This window comes from Pinus tabuliformis, chromosome 4_1 (genome assembly GCF_031772625.1).
Source record: "Pinus tabuliformis cultivar Carrire ecotype Pingquan chromosome 4_1, CPIR1, whole genome shotgun sequence".
Taxonomy (NCBI): domain Eukaryota; kingdom Viridiplantae; phylum Streptophyta; class Pinopsida; order Pinales; family Pinaceae; genus Pinus; species Pinus tabuliformis.
The window spans coordinates 386539495-386548677 of record NC_142303.1 but is presented as its reverse complement, the minus strand read 5'-3'; positions in this window follow the sequence as shown (position 1 = coordinate 386548677).

Genomic DNA, 9183 nt, shown 5'->3' with positions numbered 1-9183 from the left:
ACATTTCTTTAGCTATATTTTGTCCCGCTATAGGAATAAGCTTCCCGAAAAAGAATGCTATTTTAATGCCATAGAGATCTGTGGAAATTGCATAGCTAATCACCCAACTAATGAATTCCCTTCATTACCTAGGTTGCAAGCTATTTACAAAGGGGGAACAGAACCACAAGATCCACCTTATCCCCCTAAGAGACCATTGAGGCAATAGAACCCCTCCATGTTCTAGGACCCTTCCATGTAGTTTACACAACAACAGTGGGCCCCTCAAATGCCTTACTCTCAATGGGGGCCTCAACCATCGCAAGTACATTCTTGGAAACAAGGTTGGAGGGAGACTACCTATGGGAATATTCCTCCACAACCATACCAAACATTCTTACCCAACCTACACACAATTTCCTCCAAATATTTGTCAGTTATTGCCAGGGTTTAACCCACCCCTACTACCTTCATTTCCTCAACAACAACTACCTATGAACCCAAGTTCACAACAACCCACTATGCCCATGAATACAAGTCAACAATAGTTTCCTATGAACCTAAGTCCACAAAAACTTGCTCTGCCCATGAATCTGAGTCAACAACAACAAAGGCCACCAAATCCAAATCCTCCTCGACCTACTCAATTACCTACACAACATATTCCAAACCCTAATAATAGTTCATCTCAACCTGTACAGAATATGGAGTTGAAAACCTTCCCTTCCTACACTATCACTTCAGTTCCAATCAATGAAATTCGACTAAGGTCCATGGAGGTCTTAAATAAAATAGGACATGCAATGATCATTCAATAAGAACAACCAACATACCCACCTCTTGAATACAAGGACAAAGAGGAATATTTTCCTCCCGATGAAGAAGAAAACCCTCCCTTAGCACCAATAAATTCTACCATACAACCTAAACCATCTCATAGGGTTACTAAACCACCCTATCCAAAGAGTTTACTTGTCAAACAATTTTAAGTACCGCTAGGATATGATTTAGAGGCTGAACTGTGAAATATTTGTGTAAGGATACCCTTGCTACAAGATATCAAGGATATCCATGTCTATGCCAAGTTTGTAAAGGATATTTGCATTAAAAATCCAAGAAGAAAAAGGAAGGATCCCTCTATTATAAAAGTAGTTGGCCAATTTTCAGAAACCATGTCAGAGATGCCTTCTAAATACATTGATTCTAGGAATCTAGTAGTGACCATATAGATTAATGGTATATCTTTACCAAATACTCTTGTCGACCTAGGTGCAATAATAAATGTCATGACTATCGATATTATGCAAAAGCTATAGTTAGAAGGCTTGAGGCCAACCCAAACATTATTGGAGTTAGCAGACAAACCCATCCTTAAACTTGTAGGAAGCTTGGATGACATAATAATCATACTAGCCTCTTGGGAATATCCTATAGATTTATTTGTGATCCATCCAAAATCCTCCAAATCTAGACATCCATTAGTACTAGGACGACCTTGGCTAACCATTGTTGATGCCTTTATTGGATGTAGGTCTGGAGAGATGACAATTTCCAATGAATGTCAAAATAAAAAATTATTTTATTTCCTCTTGCCCAACCTGTTATAGAAATCCCCTTATGGATAGAAAACCCATATGGAGAGGAGGAATGTACTAAACTGTTGTTAACAATTGAACAGTCTAAATGTCTTCAAGAGCAAACCAAAGATCAAGTTTTGAACTTTTTCTTAGCCACAATGGGATGTATTGATTTTCCACAATCCTTTCAAGAATATGAGCACATTTTCAATTCTCAATTTTAGGAAGCATGTCATCTTTCTACCTCCACATCATTTGCCATAACAACAATAGGTGAAGGTAAAGATTCCTCTATCCATGTTGTTGAAATTAACATTGGGAAGTGTCTATATATCAATTCCGGTCTAGAAGTAGAGAAAAAAGAACAATTGACTCAAATGATTAAAAGAAAATGTGATGATTTTGCATGGGATTACTCTGACATGAAAGGGATCCACCCCGACACCTGCATGCATCACATCTATAAAAATGATGAAATTGGACTAGTAAGGCAGCCTCAAAGAAGGATGAAGCCAACCCTAAAAGATATAGTAAGAGAAGAACTTCAAAAGCTTTTAAATTCTAACTTCATTTATCCTATTTCATGATAGTAAGTGGATGTCACCACTAGTCATTGTACCCAAGAAAAATGGTAAATGGAAAATTTGTGTGGATTTTAGGGAACTGAATAAGGCTACCTTTAGAGACTAATTCCCTTTGTCTTTCAATGATCTAGTATTGTACAACTTATCTAGGAAAAAATATTTTTCCTTTCTGGATGAGTTTAGCAGCTATAATCAAATCCAAATTGCACCGAAAGACCAAGAAAATACTACCTTCACTTTTCCATTGGGTACTTATGCCTATAAGGTTCTTCCTTTTGGGTTATGAAATGCCCTTACCACCTTTCAAAGGGATATCCTTGCTATTTTCTCCAATCTAACCCAAGACTGTGGAAGTCTATATGTATGACTTCACAGTATATGGGGAATATTTCCAACAAGCTTTAGACAACCTAGAGAAATTTTTACTCAGATGTCAAGAGACCAACCTTGCCCTTAGCAATGAAAAATCTAGAATGATACTTACTAAGGGTTTTTGGTTAAGCCATCACATTTCCGGTACTGGGATAAGAGTAGACCCTGATAAGATTGAAATAATTGCTTAGATCAAAACTCCCAACTCTCAAAAAGAAGTTAGAATCTTTCAAGGGCATGCCGGGATTTGTGGAAGATTTATTCAAAATTTTACAACAATAGCCACTCTTATGTTCAAAATTTTAACCAAAGATGCAGATTTCCAGTGGGATTCTTAGTGTCAAATTACCCTTGAAACTCTTAAACAAAAAATATCAACTACTCCAGTTCTGAGAGGACCAAATTGGGACCTCCCTTTTCACATATGTACTGATGCATCAAACACAACTTTGGGGTCTATGTTGGGCCAAAGGGAGAATCAAATTCCCTATGCCATTTATTTTGTTAGAAAAAAATTCTCTCCTACAGAAAAAAACTACACAATCACTGAAAAATAATTCTTATTAGTAGTTCATGCCATTAATAAATGTAGACATTATATAACTAGGTATGAAGTTTTTGTACACATAGACCATTCAACTATTAGATTCTTAATGAATAAATTTATCACTAATGCCCATAATACTAGATGGTTGTTACTACTTCAAGAAATTAATATTACTATCATTGATAGACCTGGAAGAGATAAACTTATCGTTTATTTTCTGTCTAAACTTATCCATATAAGTGACATTACAATAGTTACTGATGATTTTCCAAGTGAAAACTTATTTTCTATCTCTACTTACATTCCCTGGTATGTCGATGTAGCTAATTATCTGGTTACAAGGAAGTTACCACAAATTTGTCTTCAAGAGAAAAATAGAGAATCATACAACTCAGTGCCAATTATATGTGGCATGAAGATTGTTTGCACCGCACTGGACCAGACCTAGTGATCAGAAGATGTGTACGAGAGGATGAGATGCAAGACATTCTTAGATTTTTCCATAATGAACCATGTGGCAAACATTTTTCTGCCAAAAGGACTGCATACAAAGTGCTATAATCTGGATATTATTGGCCCACTATTTTTAAGGATGCTAATAAATATGTAACTAGTTGTGATGATTGTCAACGAATGGTGAAACCTATCCCAGTAGATGAAGTGCCTCTTCAGGCACAGGTGATCATTGAACCTTTTTATAAGTTGGCATTAGACTTTGTTGGTTCAAATTCTCCTATGTGTAGAAAGAAGAAGTATATTCTGGTATATATAGATTGTGTAACCAAATGGGTAGAATTTAAAACATTATATGTTGCTAATGAACACTTTGTTGTTGATTTCTTATTTGAAGAGATATTTACCTATTTTGATGTACCAAGAGAAATAGTAATTGATTAGGGAACCCAATTTACCTCCAAATTGAATAAAACTATTAAAGAGCAGTGTCAAATCAGACATTGGAAATCCACACCTTACCATCCACAGGAAAATGGACAGGTAGAATCCACCAACAAAGTCATCGAGGCCATTCTTATTGGAAATAATACTGAGAGGGGGGGTGAATCAGTATTATCTAATTCTTTTTCAATATATTTATACTTTGAATTATTGTATGTCAGTACCATAAAATAATGAGCATGAACAAGAAAAATAAATAGTCACACCAAAGAACACCAGATATAAGGTGGAAACCCAATGTGGGTGAAAACCACCTACTGCAATATGTCTCTATCTTCTTTCAATTAGAAACTCCTTTTACAATGATTTTGTACTGGTGCAGTCCTTTACTAGTACGCAGGCTGCAACCTGCAGAGAGCTACAACTCTCTCTCGTTTTCCAGTCTCTCCTGGAAGGGAGTTACAACCCCCTACTTCTTTTCTTTCAAGGACCACTTTTCATTAATTTTCAGACTGGATCCAAGAACATCAAATAAACATCAAGTACATGTGAATCAACCAATCTCCTTATACAATCAATCCAATGAGCCACCCAAACTTCTCAGAATGCTGTAAACAGAAAAACAACACCAGTAACCTAAACCTAGAACACAGCAGCAAATAGAAAACAGGCAGCCAACAAATATTTCAAAACAGGTCCGCAACTTCACCAATATACACCTGCAGATACCCGCACTTCACCTTCAACTGCACTGCATATACCCGCACTGCGCCTTCTTCTGTACTGCGTACCCTGCACTGCACCTTCAGCTAAGCTGCGTATACCCACACTGTGCCTTCCTCTGTACTGCGTACCTCGCACTGCGCCTTCAGCTGCACTGCGTATACCCGCACTGTGCCTTCCTCTGTACTGCGTACCCCCGCACTGCGCCTTCAGATCGCCTACAAACCTCTGATTAGGGCCAAATTAACAGTCCTCCAATGTACCACAGACAGTCAGATCCACAGATCTGATCATGCGCCCGAGAGATCACGACTTAGCAATAGATTCGCCTTTAAATTTTACCTTGATTTAGATCTGGCTTTTAAAACTGATAACCCAAAATTCAATTCTTATGATATTCAAATTTCAAAGATGTCTAAGCCAAGTGATCTCCTTCCCTATTTATAGTCAAGCCCTTATTCACACCATGGGACAAAACCATCAATAACCAATACAAGGGATCCAAACCGGGGCTAAATTAGATCCTATACCATGGGCCAAAACCATCGGATCATGAACGACGGGCTAAATACCACGGGCCAAACATAAGAAACCCCACGAGAGCGCACTTCTCTACCTTGAAGTGAGCGAACTAGGGGACCGCACTTTCTGAACGGATAAATTGCGGGTATGACCGCACTTCCTGGAAGGAGAACCTGCAGGTCCGCACCTTTTGAACCATTCACCTGCGAACCTCTTAATTTCCATCATTTTGAGAGCCTGAACAGAGTTTTGTCACTTGAGTGAGTTGCCATCAAGTACAACACCTGTATCATAGAGCCATACCAGAATCATAATGCCAACAATCTCCCCCTTTGGACTTGATGGCAACCTCAAGATCCTCAACGTCATTCTCCTCCTTTGACATCAAGGGCAAAGGGTTATGCTCCACCTAAGACCATGCTCCCCCTGACTATAAACCAGATCTGCAAAGAAGAACCATAATCCACCAAACACCATAAATGACCATGAAAGAGATAGAGACATATCGCAACAATATTTCTTCTGTACTTCCTCCATAATGCCAACAATCCATTATATGCTCCCCCTGAACCTGTGCCATTTGATCTTCGACCAGTCCGCAACTCAGCAAATGTACATATATACCCCAGATGAACCTTGTGTACAACAAATAATCAGAAGAGAGTCAACAACAAGATGATGCATCAACAACCCCCTGCTTTTGCCTGAGGTATTCAAAGGTCTCCCTGGGCAATGGTTTGGTGAGTATATCAGCAACTTGTTCCTTAGAAGGAACATACTCCAACTTGACCTTTTGTTCAATCACTTGTTCTCGGAGAAAGTGATACTTGATTGGTATGTGCTTGGTCTTTGAATGCATGACTGGGTTCTTTGAAATGCTAATTGCACTTGTATTATCACATAAGATGGAGATAGGTGGTGTACAAGTGATTTGAAAATCTTGCAAGGTCTGCATCATCCAAAGGAGTTGAGTGCAGCAAGATGCAGCAGCCACATATTCCGCTTCAGCTGTAGACAAAGCAATTGAACTTTGTTTCTTGTTGAACCAAGATACTAATCGGGAACCCATAAAGAATGCACCACCACTTGTGCTCTTCCTGTCATCCACGCTTCCGGCCCAATCTGCATCTGTATAAGCATGAAGTGTGAGATCTGTATCTCTAGGATACCATAAGCCATAGTTTTGAGTCCCTTGAAGATATTTGAAGATTCTCTTCACTGCCTGAAGATGAGTTTCCTTTGGATTTGCCTGAAATCTTCCAACTATTCCCACTGCATGAATGATGTCTGGTCAGGTACCTGTCAAATAAAGTAGACTTCCAATCATAGATCTGTAAGTTGGTTGATGCACTGCTGCTGATTCATCATTTGCACTGAGGTTACATCCTGTGACCATGGGTGTACATACTAGTTTTGCTTCTTCCATACCATATTTCTTCAAAATCTGATTGAGATACTTGGTTTGAGACAAGAAGATCCCTCCTTCATTTTGTTGGATTTGCAATCCAAGAAAATATGTCAGTTCTCCAAGCAAAGACATTTCGAATTCTTTCTGCATCACCAAGGCAAAGCTTTGACTCATAGCTTCTTCATTGCTGCCAAAGATAATATCATCTACATACACAACAAGTATTAGCAATTTGTCATTTTCAATTTTTATATAAAGATTGCTATCTGCTGATCCTTTTGAAAAACCTTGTTGATGAAGATATTTGTCCAAATGATAGTACCAAGCCCTTGGAGCTTGTTTAAGACCATAGAGAGACTTTTTTAGTCTGCATACAAGATTTGGATCATTTCCAAGAATGAAACCATATGGCTGCTCAATGTATACTTCTTCTTCTAAGTCTCCATTCAGAAAGGCTGATTTCACGTCCATTTGAAATACTTTGAACTTTTGAAAGCTTGAGAGAGCAAGGAACATTCGGATGGCCTCAAGTCTTGCAACACGAGCAAAAGTTTCTTCAAAATCTATTCCTTCTTGTTGGGCATATCCTTTACAAACAAGTCTGGCCTTGTTTCTAATTACTTCCCCATTTTCATTCAACTTATTCTTGAAGATCCATTTTGTCCCTATAACATTCTTATCCTTTGGTCTAGGAACCAACTCCCAAGTGTTATTCTTTTCGATCTGCTCAAGTTCTTCATCCATTGCTTTGACCCAACATTCATCTTTGCATGCCTCTCTTACATTTTGTGGTTCAGTGGAGGAGAGTAATGCCAAATAGCTTGAAGCTTCTGCAATCATTCTTCTTGTTTGTACACCTGCTTCTTTCTGCCCCAAAATCTAATATTCTGGATGATTCTTCTGAACGTACCTTGATGGAGTCTTCTCTTCTATCCTTATCTATTCCTCTGGTGCTCCTTGAGGTTCTTCTTCTTCATCATTCTGTCTTTGAGGGTAGTCTTCATTTTCTTCGATATTTTCATGATTTACTTGCCTAGGAATGTATCCTTTTTCATCAACCACTACATCAATGCTGTCAACAATTTTTCCAAGTCTTTTATTGTAGCACTTATATGCTTTGCTGTGTGGAGAATAACCAAGAAGAATGCCTTCATCTGCTCTAGGTTCAAGTTTGCCAAGTTGCCCATCAATATTCTTAATATAGCATTTGCTCCCAAAAATTTTGAAATGCTTTACCGAAGGAGTCTCACCATACCAGAGCTCATGAGGAGTTTGAGTGCTGTTCACTCAGACATTTGTTTTGTTGAGAATAACAACCGCAGCATATGCAGCTTCACCCCAGAAAGTTGCGGGAGTTTCAGACTCATCAAGCATAGCACGAGCCATTTGTTGGACTGTTCTGTTCATCCTTTCCACCACTCCATTTTGCTGAGGAGTTCTAGCTGTAGAGAATTCCCTTCTTATCCCATGTTCTTCACAGAAATCGAAAAATTCATTTGAAGTAAACTCCCCGCCTCTGTCAGACCTGAGGCACTTAATTTTGTAACCTGATTCATTTTCAACCAAGGTTTTGAAGGATTTAAATTATTTGAATGCTTCGTCTGTGTGCTTCAAAAGTCCTAACCAAACAAACCTGGAGAAATCGTCAATGAATAATATCAAGTATTCTTCTCCTCGAGGTGACCTTGTCCTGAAAGGACCACATACATCTGTATGGACTAGTTCAAGAGGCCTGCTGGCTGATCCTTCCTTCTCTGGGAAGTTGGTTCTGGTTTGCTTACCAAACTGACATGATTTGCATATAGTGTTGTCTGGAATTTTGATATCTGGAAGACCACGAACTGCCTGATATTTGCATGCCTTCCTTATTTGTGAAAAGCTTAGATGCCCCAACCTCCGGTGCCATAACCAATGTTCATCATCCTTGCTCAAATAGCATTGTTGTTGTCCTTCTTCAAATATGTATAGATTATTTGGAGTTCTTCTACCTTTGATCATTGTTTTCCCTGTATCAAGATCACGAACACTACATCCATTTGATCGAAATATTACCTCGGTTCCTTGATCGCACATCTGACTAACACTCAGAAGATTATGCTTCAAGCCATCAACATACAAAACATTTCCAGCTTTGACCTTTTCTTTCAACTGAGCTGTGTCTTTTCCTTTTATAGCTGCAGGAGTATCATTTCCAAAAGAAACTTTCTTTCCCTTTTCTAAAGCAGAATATGATTCAATTTTTTCTTTATCACCTGTCATATGCTTCGAACATCCACTGTCGATGTACCATAGATTTTCCTGTCCCTCTGCATAAAAGGCTATCCCACATCTTTCTGATTGTGGTTCTTTTATTCTCCATGTTTTGGTGCTTGAGGCTTGTTCCTTTGTCTGCTGAAACCTGCTCCTGCATTCAGAATCTTCATGACCGAAGTTATTACAAATAGAACATTCAATTTCATCTTCAAGAGCCGAAAAGTTGTTATAGGTCCCTTTTGTAATCCCAGTCATACTTCTTTGTTTTTGAGCTTCTCTAGTCATGATTGTTTTATATGCAACACATTGAGCTGCTTTATG